Source organism: Aythya fuligula, chromosome 11, assembly GCF_009819795.1.
Source record: "Aythya fuligula isolate bAytFul2 chromosome 11, bAytFul2.pri, whole genome shotgun sequence".
NCBI classification, from domain to species: Eukaryota; Metazoa; Chordata; class Aves; order Anseriformes; family Anatidae; genus Aythya; species Aythya fuligula.
This window is the reverse complement of record NC_045569.1, coordinates 8,686,642-8,708,573: the sequence shown is the minus strand read 5'-3', so window position 1 is coordinate 8,708,573 and position 21,932 is coordinate 8,686,642. Positions and strand designations below refer to the sequence as shown.

Genomic DNA, 21,932 nt, shown 5'->3' with positions numbered 1-21,932 from the left:
GCTGAACAGCAAAAGAAAAAAAACTTGGAAGCCAGAAGATATCTAGGTTTTCTTCCTGCCTTTGTCGTGCCTCTCTTGTAACCTTGGAAACTGAGAGACAAAGAGGTTAACAAATTTGCTGATTCTTAAAATGGAGATAAGATACAATACACAGCTTGCTTCCGTTCTGCTTGTTCCTCGGCAGTGCTGCAAGCACGTTGTGTGTTTTGGGTTGGTTTTGGTAATCCAGCATAAATGCCAAACTTGGTCAGTTGTGCTGCTGTGCCCAGATGTTAGGCTGATGCTGTGCTGGGATCTGGCAGGCTTTCCAGGTTATTGTTCCCTCATCCCTTCCACCAGGAGGGCGGTGGGTGCTTTGGGCAAAGGAGACAATTCTCGAACTTTCTACAGGACGCCGAGTATTTCCAGTAGAGAAGCACCCTGAAGAGTCAGAGCACGCAGGAGGTGGTTTGGCTCCATGCTTTTCAAACAAGCTCTTGTTATTCTCACAACGTATAAACCAGGAATTCGGGATTGTGGGATGAAAACATTAGAAAGTGTTCTTGGCAAAATTATCAACTGCAAAGCAGTTGCAAGCTCATGGTTCTTTTTGAATCTGAAGGTGACTCTTTCAAGTTCAGTTAACTGCTGCTTAGGGCTTCTGTTTTAAACCCTCTCTGGCTGTTCATGTGCTGTTTATATTAATGCAGCACATTGGTAGGCAATGCAGACGCTTTTAGAAATTGTAAGATTGTGCAGACATTTAATGACCAAGGATAAATTTCACAGCTGTGGATACTATTTATACTTTCATATGCAGAAAAGAGTCTGCATCATGAAATAGGCACAGCTCAGTTCGTGTTGAGTTATATTTTTCTTTTTTGTATCTTAGGATTTTAGTTTTGCAGGTTAAAAAGTGTTAGTTTCCATTTTGTAAGATAGAAAGGACCATGTATTGCATATGAAGAAAGTAAGAAGGGAAAAATAAATTTAAGAAGTGGGGGAAAAAGTAAACGGGCTGAAGTAAAATGTTTAGAGATCTTAGTAAGGAATTCCAGAATCCCCATGTAAGATTTTTGCGCTGAGAGGAATGGTTTCCAAATATGCCAAGGGAAGTTTGAACAATTAAAGTAAGGCCAAAAATAGCCAGGACCTGCCAGAAGATGAAGTGAGCAGGAGGTCGTGCATCCAGTTAGTTAACAGGTTAAGGATCCGAAGCTTCTGCAGAGCATACATCCCTTCCAGAACACAGAGGAGTCCAAGCCCACGACTTGTGGTAAAAGAACCATTTAAAGCAATTTCCAACTTTTCAAAGCATGTAGGAAAAATAATTAAAAATTATATCTCAACTAAAGGACCTAGAAAAGAAGCAAGTTTGCTTGCTCTTTGTAGATGTGTTAATGATGGGAATCTTTTAGAAGTCAGCATTAAAGGACAAAAGGACAAACACAATTATAAGATGTGTAAAATGGAAATTAGACACTGAGACTGAAACTGAATTGCTTCAAAGACAAGAAGCTAGGGTAAATTAAGAATTATCAGATAACATCTTAGAAATACTGGCATCTAATATCTTTAACAGTTACTTTGAAAAAAGTTGGAGTGAAACCTCAGGAAGTTGCAGGCACTATGTAGTTCTGTGCTCCAGTTTGTCTGTCCTACTTGGATCATAGATAATTTCATATTGATGCCTATTTTATATCTGGAAATTTCCATGAAGTTACTTACAGTAATATCATGAAGTTATTTAAAACATCTTTGAATGCTTCTACATCCTCTGGAGATTTAGTTGCAGTGTTGTAGTTACTTCCCTTTTCTCCCTTAATGCTCTAAAATCCACAAGCTTGTTCTGTCTCAGATTGCTGTCTCTTATGGGACCAGGAGCTAGGTTTAGTGGGTGAAATATGAAGTAATTTGATCAAGGGCTCAGAAGATATGATCTTTCCTTGCTTTTCTTCCCTTGTAATGTCAACACTGTGGTTTTTAGAAAATAATACTTTGCACGTACACTCTGAAGCTCCAACTTTGGCTGTAACTTGTCCTAAGCTGATATTGCTTTGTTGGGGTTGATCTGATATGGGTTACCATCTGGCAGCACTTGTCCCTCTAAGAAACTCATTTCCAAATTACAGATTACAAAAGCTTGATCAAAAGATAAAAGCTTGAACTAATAAGATGAATAATTTGCTGAGATCAAAGAGAAAACGGAATGGGGTAAAGCTGAGCGCCTGAGGCACTGATGTGTTCCCAAAAATCTTACTTGTCTGTGGCGGCTCTTGCTGACCACTGTGTGTGTCTCATTATCCCTGCTATTTCTAAAAACGAGGCCATTTCCTACCTGAAGGTAAAGGGTGGCCAAGAAAGGTGTTTTTTTTTTTTTTTTTTTTTTCCATAATATGTAATAGATGTGGACTTTGATTTTTGGTTTGGATATTTATGAAGCTCTTACTCTTTCCAGCCACTCTCAGTTTGGTTCTGCTGTCTGTGGGTGCAGACAGGCAAGCTTCTTAGGCCCTACTCGAGCACAGGAAAGGAATATCATCAGCAGGTTGATGCCCGTGTGTTTTAGATCATAGACTGTCCCAAGTTTGAAGGGACACATAGGACCTTCAAGTCCAACTCCTATTTGGACGCAGAAATGAGCTGCAGTACCTCTTAGTCACTTTGAGTATGGAATGAAGCAGATGAGTTGACATCACTGTTAGTGATTTAAACGTTGTAAACCTAACTGGCTTTACTTTGCACTGCAATGAGTTTGTAGAGTCATTCACCATCTTCTTGCTGAGAGGCAGTAGCTTGTTACATCACTGATCTGACAAGAGCAAGTCTTTGCTTCTTGCCTGCTGCCTTCAGCCTGTTCCTAAGTGATGTGTAAGTTTCACCCTTCAGGTGACTGGGAATGTGGGAATGCAATTTGCAGGTGCAGCAGGGAAATCTACAAACTCGCTTCTTGAAGAAAGAAGTCTTTGGACTGTGTGAACAGCAACTGGTGCGCTGCTGCTGTTTGATGCTATGCTCGTCCTGCATAAACTGAGCTACCAGGTGATACTGCCTCTTGTTTGGGGCTGTCCCCATGGACAAAAAGCCTTTTTTTTTTTTTGCACTGCCATCAATGCACGTCAAATTCATGTATGTTCCCACAGGAAGAATGCTGTCGTGCCTTTCTTTCTGCCCAGGCAGCTTAATAGTTCTCAGGTACGACCTGTCTTAGGTTCACCCCTACCTCTTTCAGACAAAACTGTGGCTAGCTTCTGCAAGTAATCCTTGCACCTTTGCTGAATGCTGAGAAGACCAGTGTTGTGCAAATGGCTGCAAAACTGGGAGTACATAAAGCATAACCAAACCTATAGTATGGTGTCTGGATTTGTTTGTACGGAGACTGCAACAGCGGTGTGTGTGGGCTGTGCTAGATGTACCAGACCCTTGTTGTAACGCCTGTAATGCATACCCAACGAGCCTGGGGGACACAAGTTAAGTTTGAAAGGCAAGGCTAGTTTCTAACTAGCCCTAATTATGTGCTCATAAAACTTCGGAGAGTGAGTTATGATTTAATAGTAAAATAATATTATATAATAAATAACTGTCTTCAGCAGTGTTATGCTCAAGGAGACAGCATTCCCAGTTAATCTCTGGTAGCAGTAGGGAGCCAGGAGCGTTTGGCCTCCTGTTTTGGCACTCAGACCAGGCCTGGATCGTGTCGCACCTGCATCCGGGCTCTGCTTTGCAGGATGGAAGCTGCCAGACTCTGTCTCAACCTGCCAAAGAGAAGGTGGAAGCGGGATCTTGCCTCTGTCCACAGCTCCTTCGTGGGAGGTTGTAGAGAAGATGAAGTCAAGCTGTTCAGGAATTGAGAGCACAAGAAGTAACAAGCATAGTGTAAACACGGGAGAAATTAGCTTGCTGCAATACAAGGGGAAAAGGCTTCATTGTGATGATGCTTGGATGTTGGAACAGGGTTCCCTGGAGGAAAGTAGTGGCACTTCTGTCTGTGGAGATGCTCAGAACATGACTGGATGAGGCCCTGAGCAAGATGGGCAAAGCCCAAACAGAAGCCAGTTGCTAAAATACTGTTGGTAGCAAAATCAAGTACATAAATGCAAAATTAATTTCACATCTATCTCTCCACTTCACTGGAATGCTTATACATTGTGAGATTTGGCATCTCACAATGAGTTTTCTGGTGTTCTGTTTATCGCTTAATATGTTTTAACTTACTTTTAATCAGCTTTTTTTTCTAGGAGCTCTGTTTTTCTGTTTCTTTAAGGTTTGCAATTACAACAAAATACTGGTTTGGATGATTTGTTAAGTGAGTTTCAAAGACTCAAATTTTAGTATTTTCTTTGTAATGGAACAGATTGGACTAACAACTGTGTACTGCATAAGTATTACACTTTTGGTTCTAAAGCGATCATTCAAAAAACTGAAAAACAGGAAAATTTGTGCAGGTCTGACTCACAGAAGTACTTATCCTGGTTGCGTGGTTATAGTTACACTCAAGTCGAGTAATTTCCTTGTAAAATCAGGGGTTTTGCATGCTATTAAACGTAATCAAAAATAAATTTGGAAAATGAAGTTGACTGGGCAATAGCTCGCTAGAAATAGCTCAGTTCCGAGTATGGTTTGTACAGTAGCACGTTAAAAGTTGCTGGGTTTTGTGGTGGAAAGGCAGGTAAGGCCCACGCTTCCCCAGCTGATCAAGACATACCCTTTAAGAGAACACTTATCATCCTTTCTTAAAGCAAAAATCACAAATTCTCTGCAGGAGAAATATGAAAATAATAGGAAGGAGAAGGCTGGCTCTCTCTGCAGTTGCTCTCTGGGGTTGGTTTACATCCAGCTGACATTTCTTTGGTCTCTGGGAGCAAGCTGTTTTGTTGTGGGCAAGCCCTGTATGGACAGTGAGGCAGTTCCTGCTCCATCCATGACTCAAAAATCATCTTTTAGAAAAACCTCACCCATTAAGCATTCCATTTGAAAGGGTGGAAGCAGATGTAATGATAGGGCTGCAAGCTGTGTCCGGTTCGGATGGTTGTTGGAATAAAGCAGGCCAGTTCTTAATGGTAAGAAAATGTGAAGCTAGCTCTTAAGAACGCACTGGTGAAGGCAGGGGGATTTGTAGCATTCACCTGGGTGAGGTCACTTCAATTTGATGTGTGTCTAATTTGCGCTTATTAGTTGGTAAACAGATTCTCCCGTGTGTGTGAAAGTGAGCTGAAGATGATAAACGCAGCCTCACCAGAGGGAGGCAGGAGGGACGGCACAGCGCAGTAACAGGTTTGGGAGCTGTTTGTTCCGAGAATTGCTTCAGTGTGTTGACATCATTTCAATGAGGCTTCTTAAGAGGTTTTTAGACATTTAGATGAGCTTCTACGTGTATGAGTGGTTCATTGCTTGTTTAATTTTTCCATTTCGTGCGTTTTAGTCCAAGATGTGCATTTGAGGAGATGGTAGGAGATTGCTAGCTGGCTCTGCAGCCTGCTGGGGCACTGCTGTGGAAAACCTGCATCCTCTGGATTCTTTCTAAATTGCACAGCGTTAAGTGATTTGTGATTCCAGTGTGGAAAGCCCTACCATTACCTGAGATTCTTGAAAGTGAGGCAAACTAACTTTTTTCTTATTGGTGCCACATTAGAGAACTGCTGTATGAAATGTGCAGCAAATTTAGCTCTTGGCTTCGCGGCAGCAGCCTTACTGTCCTTCTGACACCTTTGCAAAGGAATCTACATCAGGTCTCAGTACAGTACCAGTTAGTTCAGCTTCCAGAGCTGGTAGGCAAGGTAAGATTCATAAATGGCAAAGTAGAGGCTAGTTGAATGTTCTCTAAACATTTTGTACTTGAACAAATTGTTAGCATTATCCTGGTGGCTCTGTACAAATACATCACTGGAATAGATAACCCAGCTGTAGTTGCAAGGTTCTTTGTGTTATTGCATTGCAGTTTGGGCAGCTCTAGCTGCAGAAACTTTCGGTGATGAACTTGGCAATGTTGCTTGAGTTACTGGCTCTGAAGCAGTAAGTTTGAATATTTATGTTTCAGCTTGCTAGGTTTTTAAAACTGACTTTTTTTTTTTTTTTTTTTTTTTTTAACCAAGCATGTGGAAAGTCTCTCACTTTCTGAGAATACTGGAGCCTGCACTGAGTGAGATCTTAGTGCAATTTGTTAGCAAAGGAAGGGGAATTTCCTTATACTCTGCTGTGCTCCTGTGTGCGATGACTGCAGTGCTTTAAATGCAGTGTTAGTCTGGACAGTCAGGCTTTTACATTTGAAAACCTCTTCCATCAAAAGCACAAAGACTGTACAAATCAATTCATATGGTTCTAGCTTACACTGATATCTAATCAATCTCTGAAGACAAAATAAATAGACGTAGAGGGGGAAGGTTTTTCATAAAGTATTTATTGCATAAGTCTATTTATTAAGGAAAATAAATATAGTTTTAAGGAATTTTATAAATAAGAATTTTTAGAGAAGTCTGAATTAAGAAAGGATATCACTGATGTATAATTAATACATCAATACTTAATAAAAGTATAATTAATTGTCTGATAAAAATCAAAATTTCCATATGCTTACACATAGCCATGCATAGTTTTTGTGTTGCTTTTGTGCATTTGTATCCTAAGAGCTGAGGTTGGGGTAGATGCAGGAGTCCCAATGCCTGTCCAAGCTCTTAAGCCCCCTTTTTCCCCCCTCTTCCTGTTCTGCAATCACTTTTCCTAGGAGTTTGACAGTCTCACCAGAGTAATGTACACCGGGGTTAGCCTGAACACTGAAGGTATCTTATGTATCCTCTTCCGCAAGATACCTGTAGCAAGATATTGGGTAGTCCACCAGCATCCTTTGGAGTCTCTTTTAGCAAATGTAGAAGGTGTTGCAACAATTATTTTGAAAAACTCAGTATGTGGAGAAAACATACTTTTCTCTAGAAGTGTTGTAGAGGAATCAAATGGCATCCCAACTAGGTGACTTTCATAGGGGAAAACATTAAAGCTGCATATCTGAAGGAATAGGGTCTATACTTTATTACAGCAATATTTGGCTTCAGGCTAGCTGCACCTAGATTTGGAACCATGCCCTTTGCCAGGTCTCGATGACCCTAATGCACTGATATGCTGTGATATGGTAGTGGTTTTAACATGAGAATGAAAACTCCCTATGCTGATGTCAGACCAGCCTTTTAAGCTGTATTTAAAAGGAATAAACTCTGTTAGGAGGTAGAAACAGATCAAGAAGAGTGTGAGTGTGTTATAGCCCAGAGAATCTTCCAGTTGTCATAAAAATCAATGGTGCAGGTAAGTAAAACTCACATACTGCCTTGGTGCTGAGCTGCAATAAGCAGACATGAAATCAAAGAGAATGAGGAGGAGGATTGTTTTTATGATGCTAGCTGTTGCCAGTGAGATTCATGGATGCTCTTGGAAAGGTACCTTCACTTAATGGCTGTGATAAGCTGTGAATTCAGACATACAAAAATGTTGCATGGAATTAGCATACGATCAAGTTCTGTGCGCCTCTCACGTTTGGATAGCTGCTTAGCTATCCTTAGTGTCAGAAGGAAGGAAACAGGTCCTTTGAAGGTTGTAGCTCTTCATGCTTGGGTAATCCAATTCAGAAGAGCCTAAAGACAACAAATCAAAATCTGTGAAATGATGCATGGCTTTCATGCTTCTGTAATTTTGAAAAAGTGCATATAGATTTCCATTGTTCCGTTCCAAAGAGCCCTTGAAGTATGTCAGGTATTTATAGCTTTGGATGTCTCACTTATACATGCGGGAGTTAATGACTCACACCTTTTTGAAACAATTGAAGTGCTTCCTGAATGGCAGAGAAAACATTCCTTCCTCTGCTCAAGTACTGATTCACATTCTGATTCACATTTGTTTGTTGTCATGTGGCAAACACCATTTGGCATGTTTACTCCTAGGTCTTAATTACCATGCAGCAGTACTTTTCTCTTTATAGATTTTATTTCCTTTCCTGTTTCAGCTGTAGCATGAAACAGTGCCTAAATTAATCCAGAAATTAATTCTTCCTTCCATCTTCCCTTCTCTCCCCAGCTGTATGCTTCTGCTTCTCACCGTCACCTGTGGGCACTCCACTGAACTCAATTCGACTTGCTAAAGGAACAGAAAGTTCATCCAGTGAAGAAGCAAAGGTTTTAGCAGTAAGTTGGTAACTCAGTGAGGAGTCCTGCTCGTAAGCACTGGAACCAGCACAAAGGAAGGAATCAGACCTGGGCGCCATGAACGTGGTGGGGGCAGAGACCTGTGCAGAATCCCTGTCAGTAAAGGTAAGCTGCTGATTCTGCTCAACTACGATGGATTTTTCTTTATTAGTTTACATTTCTTTTGCTCTCTGAAAGATCTTATGCTAGTCAGATGAGTACTAGGAGCGAAGCATGTGAGAAGGTGTGAGAACTTGCTTCAGGGCCAGGTGAGAAGGAAGTGGCAGCATCCTTTTTGGCCATAGCTCGCTGTGTAATCCTTTAATTGTAACCTGAATCCGCACCATCAGTCTCCAGTTAGTGCTTTGGCAGAGGCGTTGCCTAAGCCATCTTAAGCAGCTGCCCCACACTCCTGCCCCTAGTCTCTTGGTTTTACTCCATGCTAGCATGCCTGTTGGTATAGCTGTCAAGAAATGGATCTGAGAAAAGCTAGGGACAAGGGGTGTGGTGCTTTTTTTTTGCTCAGTTACTATTTACCCAAATCAGTTAAAATTGTAGCCCTACAGGAGGTGGTCAGCACCACAAAGGCGGCCGAGTGATGGTGAGAATGAGTTAGGGATATGTTGTTTTAGTTTCCTAAACTGCTTTGGCATTCCTATCAGCGTATTGCAATTTGTTACCCTACTCGTTTGTGCTGAAATAAATTCATAGGGCTACAGTGGAGAGCAGGTCATTGAAACGTCGTGGGTTTAGTACCTGGGATGGGGAGCCTTGGAGTAGGGACAGAATAAGTTCAAAGGTGTTTAAACAGCCCATTTTACAACTTCACCTCACAATCGCTTGTGTCAGCGGGCCCAAAGGAACAGCAAATCCGTGGAGCAGCAGCAGCAGGGTTTGGGAGGGCTGGGGGGGAGATGAAAATGTTCTAGGTTGAGTCTGCCACAGGAGAAAATACTATTTACCTGTACTGTCCGGTGATGCACATCTCTGAAGCTTTTATCTGGATTAAGAGAAAAAGTTGGAGACCTTAGGCCAGTAATTTATTGCTTAAAAATACAAGAAAACATTTGTACGCTAAACATGGCATTTGTTTTGAAATCTAGGATGTGTTTAAAACTAAGTTACTTGCAATCTTTCTGCCTAGTGAAACAGCATGCTTTGAATTTCAAGTTTTGGACTGTTTTTATCTGTCCTCTGCTGAAGAATTTGTAGCATGCAAGATCAGATCTTCCCAAGATGGTCCACTTTGCATTAGCTGTGTTACCCAATCAATCCTCATTCTGTTCATTCCTCTGCCCTTTATTTATGCCGCTTCCTGTTTTTCCTCCTCCTTCCCCGTATATTTGAATGCAGTCTGTTTCTCTAAAGGTCGCTCTTCTATTGAAATATACCAGTGGGGTTTATTTGTGACTTTTCTATCCGTAAACAATGCAGATTTATTTCCCCTTTTGTTAATTCTTACTGTTGACTACTTACAGTGTTGTCTTATTTCTGTTTCATGAATTCCCCAAGTTAAATTTCAAATTTTAACAGGCAATCAATCCTATAGGCAGTTTTGCAAAATAATCTAGCAAAAACAGTGGTAGGAAACTAGCAATCTTCCTTTGCCCAAAATAAACTAATATACAAAACCAAAATTTCCCTACCACATCCCGCACAAATGTCTGTCTTCACACACAAATACAAATATTTGAAATATTATGAGATTCCTGTGGGTTCATTAAATGAAATTACCTTCTTTTGCTATCCCAGGTTTAAAAAAAAAATAATTCAAAACCCCAAATGCTTCCCGTGAACTAGTCTAACTAGACCACACAGGCTGCAGCATGCATATTAGAAAGACAGTGAAGGGTTGTGCTGTAATAGAGCTTATTAGAGAAATCTGGAGGGAAGCCATCTATAGACCAGGCAGATGAGAAGCATGACAACTGGAAGCTGTTTCTTTCTGTCATCCTTCTCTACAGCATTTGAAAAAGAAATTGAGCTAACATCCCTCCTACCTCAATGTTGTGCCTTAAGGGAGCCATTATGTTCACTCCTTTCTTTGCACAGAGGCTAAATTTATCGTTTCATAACCAAGTGGTGTTAATGCAAGAAAAAACAACTGCTTTTTAATGCTGGAAAATGCGAGCAGAATTTGTTTTCCAAGTATCTTGCAGGTGGTGTTCCAGTTCTGGAAAACTCATTTTTGTTTAGGCTTTGGGTGGGTTAGAATAATGCTACTATTCACAATTTTAGGAGCTTTATCTTCACACAATAGGAGTATGACAAAATGTGTGGTTTTATGAGCTAAGGAAACTGCTTGTTAGAGTACCTTCACATTTGTACTTATCTACTGTGTATAAGAAACAAAAGCAAAAGTTGTTAGATAAACTGACTGTGTTCTCTGTCTTCAAGTGCTGTCTCCAGCTATGCTGTCCTTCAGATAATTTTGATTGTCTTTTTAGTATTTCAAGTAGTTGGAGTTGATGGTTGGTTGGCTGGTCTTGCTGGGTTTGCATTAATAATTAGAATCAGAATACAAGTCTGTCCACTTACTGTTAGGTTGTCACAAGGAGTTTTATCTGCAAAGCATTTAGGCAGGATTTTTTAGTGATTTCATTTAGCAGGTTCATTTTGATGTGCCAAATATATTCACAATGTATTAACAAATTAAAGTAGGCTATGATTGTAAATACCTGTAGACGTAATGCATTGCAATAGTTGTGTTTTGGTAATTTTCCATTTTTCTTGTTTCCTTCCTGGGTTGTTACATATGTGTAAAATGGGTTTGTCCCTATAGTCCCGTGTCCATATACTGATGACTTTAAATGACATTTTCCATTTTTCCACAAGTTCAGCTGAACAGAGATGGACTTGGTGAATTTGTTTTCACCATGGCTCATTGCAAACTGAGATTAGTTAAGCAAATTCTAATTAAACAGATCAGGAGTACCAGGGAAAGAAAAGAAAAAAAAAAAAAAAACAAAAAGCCTCCTTCCCCCTCCCCCCCGGAAAATGAACAAACAAAAACCTGAAATTCATTCTCTTGTAATGACTTGTAATGCTTTTGTGGGAGTCTTAAGCTACAAAACTTCTCCCAGAAAGAAAACAGTTTATTTAGGTACTACCTGCTGATTTGGGGATTTTGTTCAGAGAACTACTCAGATCCCATCTTCAAAAATGGAAGCCAACTGGTTTATGTGTAGATGAGCGAGAAGCTGTTGCCAGGATAAGAAAAAACTTATTTTTGTATTCAGATTGAAGTGAAAAAAAAAATGAAATGACTGAGTTAGAAAAATATGAGCTTTTTTTTTTTTTCTCGGGACATTTACTCTATGTGTGGTGGTGGTAGGTGGAATAAATGAGGTAATTCTGTGAGAATTTATTGCATGTGTGATCTGTAAATCAATTATTCTTGTTTGATTTACGAACAGATTTACAGATTGGCTATATGCTAAATAAACTAGGATGGCTGAAAACATACCCTAACTTCTGGCACAAGCTTGGAGTAATTTTTGCAAATAATGCATACTTAAAAACAAACTGTGTAATAAACTTGGTTGTTTGATATCCACACAGCAAATGAAATAAGTCTTTTATAATAATGGATCGGTTATCCAGTAGATTGCATAGTAATGGATCTGGTATCTACTCAGATGGAACTTTTATGAAGTTAATTGTTCTTTAGGGATTTACAAGGAAATGGAAGTGCTTGAGGTCACTGGAAAATTTTTAATGTTGGGCTATAAAGATAAGAACTGGGTGGAAATACAAGTCAATCTGTTCATGTTTGGAAAAAGTGGCCAGAAGCTTTTGCAGTTAGTTCCATGACCAAAATGATTCAAAAAGTGCATGAATCTTCCTGAGCTACTTTTTCCCAAAAGAGGTGAAATGTATTTTAATGCAATTTCTAACTTTGAAGTGCTAAGTGTGGTGATATTGCTTGACATAAGCACAAAATGGAGAAATGTTGTAGAATATCTAATTTAATTGAAAAAGAACTTCTTTTATTCATCTCAGTTTGGAGCAAGAAACAAGCTCTTGGGAAACTGGAATTATTATTATTATTTTTTTAAACCCAGCTCTGCAGGTAGAAGGAAGCTTGATTTCCAATAGACTCGCTCTTTTTATCCCTCAGCTCCCCATTCTGGTCTGTTTCCACTACCACCACTCCCTTTAGACTTTAAATCTTCACCTTAAGAAATGTTTTGTTGTTGTGTCAATGAAAGCTCACCCGCTTGTATATTGTTTAAAGAGAAAAGCAAAGGTCCAGAAGCATGTTGCTTTACATGGGTTTGAATATGCAGTAATATATTGTTTGAAAGTAAGCTTGTTGCTGAAAAATTTTGGATGTTTCAGAGCAAAAAAATCTGCGAAGACATTTTGTAACCTTGCAAACTACTAAAACTCTGTAGTCCTTAATGGTTTTTGTACACTGGTGTATTAATACTACATACATACAGTTCACCTAATGTCAGATTAAAATTTTGAAACAGAAATCCTAAGACATGAGGAAATACAGATGGTATAACCCAGAGAACTGAAAAATGGCAATTTTATGTAATATTGTTTTCAAGCTTCCATTTTGTTTTAGTTAGATACCTGTACCTTAAGATCTAAATGGTCATTCTAGGTTCTTCACTTGTGTTTCGTTCAGCTTTGGAGGTTCATTTTAAAGGCCTGGGTCCTCAGTGCCTGCAGACTTCTAGTGCGTGGAAAGATACTGAAGATGAGGATGCGAAGGGTTCCACTAATTCTCTCCTTTTTCCCACCCATACCCAAGCAGCAGGTGTTGTATCCCAGTTGTGAAGCAGGTGCTGAGGTATCTTAAGGAGGGCGTGAGACAGTAGGTAACAAGATCCTGAGTATAAGTTGCACTGCTCCAAGAGCTGTTTCCTCATTTGCATGACTTTCTAGACCAATTTTTAAAGCTCACTTTGGGTTTTGTCCCTCATTGCTCATGAAAGTGCTGATTAGGCTGGATTGGCATGGTGTGGATCCAGCTCTGCTGTTTCCACTGTTGGCATTTCATCTTGCCATGGACTACTCAGGCCTCAGCATTCCTTTGCTGTGAGAAACAACTGGGATTATTAGTGTACTGAGCTCTTGCTCCATCAACTAACTAGTACATTTGGGGTTAGAGTAATACGTGTTTTGCTCTGTGTGGCTTGTAAAAAGTGTCATGGTAGACAAGGGACATTAAAAGGCTGTATCCTTTTGTTTCTTGTTCAAGTCCTTGTTTACTGTTCCTTGTGCAATGAACTTTTTACAGTTGGAGTGTGCAGAACGCTGTCTTGTCCTCTTCAATGTCAGTAGGTGTTTTTCACTGGGGATTAATATGAAGATGCATCAAAAATGTTAAATGTGCAACCTGTAGTTCATCTTTTCTTATTAACACAGTTTTTCTTCTCCAGCCCCTTCAAGAAAAGGTATTTTATGGATCTTGAGTGGATGATAAAATCTTAGCAGCGAATAGTATGTTTTAATGAACCTCATTGTGAAGTAAATTTTACCTTCTGAAGTCCAATACATTTTCCCCACTGTAGTAGTTGCCTTTCAAGACGATTTGTTTTTTTCTTCCTTGTGATATACTCTTAGTCAAAAGTTCTCCTGTGGACTGTGTCGATCTGCATTTTTCATTGCCATCAGCTGCTGTCCTCCCCGTCCTGCAAGTCACACTTCAGGTAGCACATAGTAGATAATATCTAACACATAGATATTCCAAATTCTGTAGGAGTCTCAAGCTCAAGCAGGAGCTCAAACGTGGTAATTATACATTTATTTTTAGCCTCACACTCACTAGAAATACCAGTAACAAAAGGAACTACCTAGCATGCACATCAAAACTGAGCATCTTTCATAGATCACATGCCTTTTTTATTTTCATATTTTACTAGAATAACCACTTGCATCAAAGTTTAATCACTGATGATTCAAAAAACACTCTTAAGAAAGGCCTGTGGTTTCATGCTGTACAGAAAGGCAGAGGATGGTAATTGTGCTGTTTACCTTTCCAGGTACCTGTACAGGATTCCCCTACGAGCCTGCCCAAATATTTAACAGAGAAATAGATGGTTGCTGTATGAAGCGCTGAGAATTTCTACAGAACATTGGTAGCTTGTTAAGTCTCCTGTTGAAATGGTAGTGGTTCCATGTTTCAGGAAGATATTTGGTTGTTGATTGCAGTAATGCTTCTGCTCCTTACTCTGGAAGTGCTAAGAAAATGATGCTGAATTGTGACAGCACACCCCGGTTTTAAAGGAATGCCCTGCTTAAGGGAATATTCACAGAGCTTAATAAAGTATTAATCAGCCTTAAGGTTTATTGGTAGAGATTTGAATTCAGGAAGTGGCATTGTTATGCAAGACCTGGAGCAGCTAAAAGGAAAAGAGATTAATATGCTAAAGCTTGGAAGGGGAAGCTGGGCTAGGAGGATTTTGTTAGCTCAGGCACTGATATTCATATTCATGTAAGCAACTTTCTGTAAAACTTCATTATTTTTTTCTTGGGGAACAGAACAGGGATTCATGATCAAAAAGAAAGTGTTGGTGTATATAAACTGACAATGTTTATATTCTTTGTGCAGTTTTTTCCACTTATTCAGAAGATTTGGACATTCTTGGCTCCTGGCATTTCTTTCCAGGGACTAATTAAAAGGGATGCACAATTACTATCAGATCATTTTTCTTCAGCTACATGATTAACAAAACAGAAAGATTGAGTGATTAAGAGATGGTACTGTAACTGTCCTCAACAACTGAGCCTCAGAGCATTTCCTATCTGATTTCAGTGCTTTCTTCAAGAGAGGATGGGAGTAGCGGTGCAAAGATGAACCTGCGTGTGTCTACAGATAGAAAGCCACCGGTATGTGCAGTAGCTTACACTATACATTGTTTTAAATGCAGAACTTAACACAAAGATGGTATATACTAATGCCTTCATTGCTGTATACAGTAGCTGCACATCAGATTCGAAAGTAGAAAACGTCAAGGTTTTGTAAGGTTTTGTACCATAAACTATGTTCCAAAGTACCATACAAAATTCCAGTATAAAAGATCCGGTATCTTACACATAATTTTCTCTTTTTGCTGGAAGAAGTGTAGAATTAGAATTTTGATGCTAAGAGAATTTTGATGCTAAGATAGGTTTTTTTGGAAGGAAAAATAACTCTGGAGGAATGACTTATAAACCAGTAATACTAGAGATAAGTCGCTTCATTGCTATAGATTACTTAAGAACCATGGGAAGTTCCAAAAGCCTTCCCCTGTTTCAAGAAAAAAAAAAAAAAAAAAAGGAAATGAAAATAGAGATTGTCAGTAACTTAATGAAGGAAATATCTATTGAAATATAGCATTTAAATGCTGGCCTGAAAGCCCATTGAAAAAATTATCTTGTACATAATCTTTCTCACCTTTCTATAAGAAAGCATGGAAGTCTTCCATTTGGGGATGACTCATTTGCTGTGTTCTGCATACGCTTTGCAAGTTAACTTCTGTGCTGTAACTTTCAAGGACAATAAATGTGCATGTTGAACCCTATTTTCTACTACAGTTTGATTGGAAGAGTGGCTTTCTGGCATTCTTAACCTGGCATTTCCCGGAGGACAGCTGAAAGCACTGTGACCTTTGTAAGTTACACAGCAGCCTGTTAGTAGCCTTTGAAGTGTCTGACCTGTGACACTGTGCATTGCAGGCATAGTCTATAGTCAAAATGTTCTGAGCCATTATGAATAGGAAAGTTGTTCCAAAACTTTTAGTGTCTGAGATGAGGAGAGTGCTATATTTGAAAAATGAGGTTCATAACTGCACAAATCCCTTGTGACATATGCAAGCCAGGAAGGTGAAATGTTAGACACTCTGGTACATACTTGTACACTCTTCCATGTAAGTATATATGGTATATGTATTTGCTAATTATATATAGCACAAAAGAGCTGGCATATATGAACCATTATTGTGTGGTAGGAAGTGCCTAGGTCAGTGTTGTCTGTAAGATTTTAAATGAGAAGTTTTGTGATGGGGATGTGCAAAAATAAATTACTGTGGACTGAGACTTGGACATAAATAAAACTTCAGGAAATACTGATCTGGAAAATTTGGGATAGCATACTTATGATGTAATTATGACTTGTTCAAATACAAATCTTTGAAGTGTTAACAAAGATCATCTCTAACTTGCTAGAATCTAGATGACAGATCTTTAAAGGTAACAATCTGTGAAAGAAAATAAATGGGTAAACGCAGCTTGTCTGAGTAGCCTAATTAAAAAAAGCATTTTAAGAGTTTTCATTCCAAGAAAAGCAAGAATGTTTTTCACCCACTCAAACTTCATTGCCATTAAATAATACTTCTTGTTTTTTTACTGTTCCTCCTTTAGAAGTGTGTGTGTTTCTTTTGGCAGGTAGGTACACTAGAAAGCTCAGGATGGTTTAGTTACTTTGGAGCTGCTAGAGAAGATAGGAATTTCTGTTTTGAACAGGAAAGCTGATCATAATGCTCTCCTTGGAGACAACAGTTTTCAAAAATTCTGGTACTTAGGAATAGTAGAAAAAGAATTTTTGTATGGCAAAAAATGATTGCATGTTGAGATGAAAGTATTGTGTGAGCTGAATATATCCAGATAAATCTTTAAGGTCCCTTTTAATCACCTTTCTGACAAGCTGCTTTTCTTAACTGTTTTAAGCCAATGTACTAAACATGGAGGCATATCCACTCCTGGAGAGACTGCTGAGACTTGCATCCCCTGTGTCTGTGCTCATGTTTATACTGGCTAAAACTGTTTCAGAACATCCAGCTTATATATGAGAGTTTTTATTTCATGTAGGCAGTTGTGTGGATGTGGCCTTTCATAAAGGAGATACCTAAGTGCAGCTGCTGAAAGAAAGGGGGAAAAACACCACTGTGGTCCAAACTCAGCTGTACATGAACATTTCTTTGGCATGCCAGGAGTTGCATGTGAAAATCTTCCTTGAAATGGTTTGCATGCAAGTCTGTATTCAGCAAAGCAATTTCCAATAAAGTTACCAGTGGTGCCTTCATTTTTTAACCTATAATAGTATGAAGAAGAGCTGTGCTGTCAATCTTAGGGAAAAATAAAACCTAAATGAACAGAATTTCATGTTGAACTGGCCTGATGCTCTTCCTTCCTGAACTCTGTGCAGGATATCCAGCACTCTTTATGAAATAGCTGTGGACTGTCAAAGAAAAGCATCTCTACCACTGCCAACTGGGCTGTATTTCAATCAAAATAAATTTAAAACAATCCTAATCAAAATGACATTGAAAAGTCAGAAGGTTTAAGAACTAGCCAAAGGTCTGTTTGCTTTTAGAGGAAAATTTGTATTTGTGCTTCATTTTTATGACTCTACTTTAAATGAAACAAGGACTCGCTTTGTGTTCCTGTCATGGGGAGACATAGCTTCCCTGGAAGGGAGGCCTGAAGTTACTGTTCCTTAGCACTGGGTATCCGAATGGTTCCTTCAGTATGAGCAAGCTTTCAAACCATATGAAATGAAGAGCTGTAGGGGGATGCAAGCTAGCTTTCAGCAGACTTGCTCCACTGCCACGTATTGTAAACTCAATAGAAAAATGGATTTCGCTAGCCCAGGTCTGCCCCTCAGCCTGTTTCACTGGTCTAATCCTGCCATGAGAATGAAAGGACCCAGTGGGAAGCAGGGAGTGTGCACCCAGGGGAAAATGCCCCTCTGGTCAGGGGTGCCAGCTGGCCGGGCTCAGTGATGTTGTGGCTCAGAGCAACTGCAGAGTAGCCTTGCAAGTGTTTTTCATAGAGCAGTTAATTTAATGCCATCTCTGGAAGGAACCACTGCTTAATAGTTTGCAGAAGCAACTGACATCAGAAGGCTAGATGCTCATTGGGAAAAGAAATCCCTGAAAGAAAGGTTAGGAAATGCCTTGGTTTCTTGTAGACGCAACAAAGTGTTTTAAAGACAGCAGTAAATAAAAATCGTATAGAATCTTGATAATTATCAGCATTTGATTTCTGAAGTTCCTATGAAGAGATCTGTTTTCCACATTTGATTATTACTTTCTGCTTTCTACTATTTCAGGAGAGAGAATGGCTATAACTGAGCAGAACTGAATGCAAGAACTGAGGAAAATCATGCCATTCTTTCTGGAAAACCCAATGATGTTTGTGTTTTCTTAGCAAGTTTAAATCAGGTTTTTGCTAACATATCTGAGGAGTTGATCCAGGGTTTATTGAAGGAGCAGATGTCTTAGTTGCCAGCTTTGTCTCTTGAGTTAGGCTGTATTATAAATGTCAATAGAATATAGTTTTGTAGTTGCTGCATGACAGCTTGTATTTCATGTTTTGAGGAGTTTGATTATTTTGGATATACTGGCCTGTTGCTTCCTATTGGATTATCACCTTTTATAGTTACCCGGTTTAGGGTAGTAGGAATAAAACATTTTACACTGGAATCTTTTTCTTCTTATTTCTTCTTATTTCCAAAGTTGGTATCTCTACATTCTTGATTCAGTATATATTGAGTTATAGGAAATGAACATCTCTATACTTTGTAACTATAACTATATTAGTTACTATTCTTATCGTTGACCTTTTGTGTGTTCCCACAATTTTTTATTGGTTTATTTTTGTATGATATGGAAATGTTTCCTCACAGAATAGTGGAATTAATAGGAAAAAGGTACTATTATGTGATACAGGTTTGTATTAGACCCCAGAGAATGAGACCTAGCAAAATCTTGACTCTTACAGAATCACCTAGGTTGGAAGAGCCCTCCAAGATCACCTAGTCCAACCTCTGACCTAACACTAACCAGTCCTCCACTAAACCATATCACTAAGCTCTACACCTAAACATCAGATCCAGATCAGCAATAAAAGTATTAAAGAGGTCTGTCCCCAGTACTGAGCCCTGGGGGACTCCACTAGTGACTGGTCTCCAACTGGATTTAACTCCATTCACCATGACTCTTTGGGCCTGGCTATCCAGCCAGTTTTTAACCCAATGAAGCGGGTACACCAGTCCAAGCCATGAGCAGACAGTTTCTTGAGGAGAATGCTGTGGGAAACGGCTCAGTTGTTCGCAATTAGTTGGTCTGAATTTAGATTCACAGAATGGTTTGAGTTGGAAGGGACCTCAAAGCCCATCTAATTCCAGCCCCTTGACATGGGCAGGGACACCTCCCACCATACCCGGCTGTCCAAAGCCCCATCTAGCCTGGCCTTAAACACTTCCAGGGAAGGAGCATCCATAGCTTCCCTGTGCAGCCTGTTCCGATACCTCACCACCCTCACAATAAAGAATTTCTTCCTTATATCTTATCTAAATCTACCTTTTTTTTTTTTTTTTTTTTTAGTTTAAAACCATTACCCCTTCTTGTATCTCTACACTCCCTGACAAAGACTCCATTAGTTAGGTTTAAGTGGATACACTGTAGTTGGAAAAGAAGATTTGAGAAGACACTACTGCTCATTAATCCTCTTGTCCTGTTTGAACAGAACATGCAGTGCACAAGTTGGTTAAAAGCACAAACAAGCAAACAAAACCAGCTGGTTACAGGAGGGGTTCCATATACTGTTAGTATAATGTAAAGATGCAGTCATTATATTTTCAATTTCTTGGGAAAATGTTGTTTTATTTTGATACACTGCGTGTAAGGATTAAGACATTTACACACATACATGCTGCAATGTATTTTGACACTTCAGCATTTGATTTTTCTGCTGCATTAAGGGGTAGCAATGTGTGTTACAGAGCTGTTATTTCTTGGCTATGCTGCTTTCCATAGGTGTTACAGTATTCAGGTATGTGCTTAAAAAAGCCATGTAGCAATTCCAATCCTTTTCTTCTAAGAGTTTGAAAAGAGCACGAGTGGAGATAGGAGAGGTGCAGTTTGGTAGGTTGTATATATAATTGAATTACCTTGCTTTAAGCCCACGCCTTTCTGGAAAGCTCTGCTAAGTCTATACAAGCTCTTCCTCGCTTCTGTTAGCGTGCTGTCTTGTAAGAGAGAAAAGGAAGCTGACTGGGTCCCCCGGGTTTTGTTCCACCATTATGCTGACAAATGTTTTGATTGGTGGAAGTTTTAAAAAGCTGGTTTAGAAATTGAGTAATGACTTTGGAAAGCCCTTTTAAAAAATAAAATCAAAAAAGACCAAGCAAATACAAGCAAACCAAACACACACACACAAAACCCCCACCATCAGTATTTGTCTGATAAGCTGATACAGGAATAGAAAGTATGAACTATTTTTAAGTAATTCATAATTGTCCTTTCCGTGTTTTATTTCACACTTATTCTGTTCTGTAATCTTTAAGCAACATTCCCCTACACATACTTGTGGCCCCAAAATGTTTTCGAATAGCCTGATCAGTCAATTCCTGGTTGTGTTATGACAAGCTGTTTATAGGCCTGATGTGGAAGGTAAATATTAGTGTGGTAACTTCAGGAAAGAACAAGTGTCAGATACATTTATCTTTGAAAAGGCAGCATTGTGCTATGCTTCACTGCTTATAATATAAACTGATTTGTTTAAAGGGGGCATTTTATAAAGAAGGGGCTTGTAATTAAGGAAATTGCATGTTCTTTAATTACTGCCATTTCAGAATGATCTACACTAAAATGGTGTTCTGTGTCCTTCTTTTCTGTAGGAATATAACAGGCACAGGCTCTAAAGCACATCTGCTTAAGTATTTTTATCCTACATAGTAAAGTAATTCTGCCCATTGATTTAGTTGTTGAAGGGAGATGTTACTAGTTTTGTAGATAGCGAAGAGAAAGTACCGTTGGTTTAGTCCTTTATATAAACTATTAGAGAGCATCCAAAGGAGGGCTACAAGGATGCCAAAGGGTCTGGAGGGCAAGATTTGTGAGGAGCAGCTGAGTGAGGTCCCTTGGTGTGTTCAGCCCCGAGCAGAGCAGGCTGAGGGGAGGCCTCATGGCGGCCTGCAGCTCCCTCACGAGGGGAGCAGAGGGGCAGGCGCTGAGCTCTGCTCTTTGGGGACAGTGACAGGACCCAAGGGAACGGCATAGAGCTGGGACAGGGGAGGGTCACGCTGGGGGTTAAGGAAAGGTTCTGCACCCAGAGGGTGGTTGGGCATTGGGACAGGCTCCACAGGGACATGGTCACAGCACCGAGCCTGCTGGAGTTCAAGAAGGGTTTAGACAATGCTCTTGGACACATGGTTTGATTTTTTGGGTGGTCCTGTGGATCCAGGAGCTGTACTCGATGATCTTTGTGGGTCCCTTCCAACTCAGGATATTCTGTGATTCTATATACAGTACATGGAAAAAAAAATGCTAAGATCCATGGGAACTTGGAGCACATAATTAATCTAAATGGAGCAAGAAATGCAGTGAATGCAGTGGAGCACCTACAGCTCCCTATCTGCTGTTCCCAGCCCTGCCTGACGAAGGCAGCAGGAGCACATGGGACCTCCCTTCTTCCCCAGGGTACTAGTGGGTGCTCCATCCATCTACTTCTGCATGGAAATTATCTCATTTAGGAGGACTTCAAGACAGAAGGAAGAATATCATTGTTCTACAAACAAGTAAGGGATCACATACGACTAGAGATCTAAGCAGGTAATTCTCTCAGTAGGATAGTCCTCATTACTGGTGGTGGTTTGCACAGAGGTAAAAGCAATTCTAGGCTGCACTAGATCATCTTTAAAGGTCCCTTCCAGCCCCAAGCATTTTGTGATGCTGTGATTCTAGAGTGTTAAGGTAGTTCATAGCAGGAAACACCAAGAAAACAAAGCAAATTATGTTTGGGTTCTCCTTTCGTGGTGGTGTTTGTTTTTAGATAAATGCTGTGGTT

At 39.7% G+C, this 21,932-nt stretch overlaps 1 protein-coding gene across 5 annotated transcripts in view; it reads left to right on the top strand.

Moving 5' to 3' along the window:
- Positions 1-21,932, top strand: part of PEAK1 (pseudopodium enriched atypical kinase 1) — a 116,425-nt gene that overhangs the window by 13,983 nt on the left and 80,510 nt on the right. For 3 of the 5 annotated variants that reach the window (XM_032194831.1, XM_032194827.1, XM_032194828.1), the window contains exons 2-3: positions 8,038-8,270; positions 14,917-14,990. The gene's annotated coding sequence lies outside the window, so the exon portion shown is untranslated. The remainder of the gene's footprint in view (positions 1-8,037; positions 8,271-14,916; positions 14,991-21,932) is intronic. The other 2 variants (XM_032194829.1, XM_032194830.1) reach the window with 1 other exon arrangement.